At 32.1% G+C, this 1,515-nt stretch overlaps 1 protein-coding gene across 3 annotated transcripts in view; it reads right to left on the minus strand.

The window, feature by feature from the left end:
* LOC125034331 (phospholipase ABHD3-like) overlaps positions 1-1,169 on the minus strand; it is a 9,479-nt gene extending 8,310 nt beyond the window's left edge. The window contains exon 1 of one of the 3 annotated variants that reach the window (XM_047626140.1): positions 1,036-1,169. The gene's annotated coding sequence lies outside the window, so the exon portion shown is untranslated. The remainder of the gene's footprint in view (positions 1-1,035) is intronic. The other 2 variants (XM_047626139.1, XM_047626141.1) reach the window with 2 other exon arrangements.
* Positions 1,170-1,515: the final 346 nt, after the last annotated feature.

A 1,515-nucleotide genomic window follows, 5' to 3' on the forward strand; every position in this document is an offset into this window, starting at 1 on the left:
GACCGATCTCTTGTACATCTTCGATTCATGGATTATCATAGTGAAAGTGGATTATAATAATGATGGTGATGACATTTAAGTGAAGATGATAATGATAGTGATGATATGATAATGCTAATGATAATTTTGATGGTAATGATGATGATAAAGTACTGATTGATGATCATGATAATTGTTAATGATAATGATGGTCACACACACACACACACACACACTCACACACACTGGTTTAGATATCTTTGTTTGTGTCTCTATATCTGTTTGTCTTTCTCTCTCACTCTATACATACATATATATATATGTGTGTATATATGTGTATATATGTGTATATATATACATATATATACATATACATATACATATATATACATATACATATAATACACACAAACACACACATATAAATATATATATACATATAAATATATATATATATATATATATACATATATATATATATGTGTGAGTGTGAGTGTGTGTGTGTGTGTGTGTGTGTGTGTGTGTGTGTGTGTGTGTGTGTGTGTGTGTGTGTGTGTGTGTGTGTGTGTGTGTGTGTCTGCGTGCGTATGTAGGCCTACCTGCAATAATTTGATTCATTTCACTTCAAGAAAATAACAAATGTGAACAAGATGAAGAAAATCAATAACTGAAAAATTAAGTACTTGATTACGAATGAATGTGGTTCTTTGATGAATTTTTACCTAATGAAGATCCTTGATGAAATTCTGAATGAGATTTTTTATTTAAACACAGAGAGAAAAAAATCGTTTTCGTCAATTATTTAATATCATTAAGACAAAGGTTTCTAACTATTTCTGGAGTAAATATAGCGTAGTTGGGCAATGGGTGATACACTGAAAAAATAAATAATATCAAAGTTTTATCACAGCATAAGAATAGAGGGATATACGAGCTACACACAAGTACTTCTTTACGGATATACACACACTGACCAATATAACTACCGGTATTTCCTTCACAATAGAAAAAAATATATTCTCAACCAATAAACCACTTTTTTCCCAAACTACTTACAATCAAGAAAGAGGAAAGAACATCGCACGAATGTATAAAACTCCAATTTTGCTCTACGATATCCCTTAGACCGATGGAGTTCACTATACGACACCAACGTTACTGCGGCAGGGTCACTACGCCAGGCAGCGAGGTCCGTGAACTCATATTATCGTACGTTTTCTTGTTCTTTTTTTTTTTTTTTCTTGGGTGATTTCGTAATATCGTTCGTAAGTCTGCAAAACCGGAGGACTTATTTCAAGCTGGTTTCTTACATATCAGAAGGAATCGGATATTATTTCTTAGGGAATGAGAGGAAGATCAAACGAGATTTCGCCATCTAAAAATCATTGTCTCAACTGTGCGCGTGTTTTGTGCCGCAATAAATGGTTTTTTTTTTCCAATTTACTAAAGCCGGTTTTCACGGGTTATATACCTTTATATGAAATTTGTCTATTTATTAAAACTGACATAAGTAATCTATTTTAGTTATCCATATTT

This window comes from Penaeus chinensis, chromosome 17 (assembly GCF_019202785.1).
Source record: "Penaeus chinensis breed Huanghai No. 1 chromosome 17, ASM1920278v2, whole genome shotgun sequence".
In the NCBI taxonomy this organism is placed as follows: Eukaryota; Metazoa; Arthropoda; class Malacostraca; order Decapoda; family Penaeidae; genus Penaeus; species Penaeus chinensis.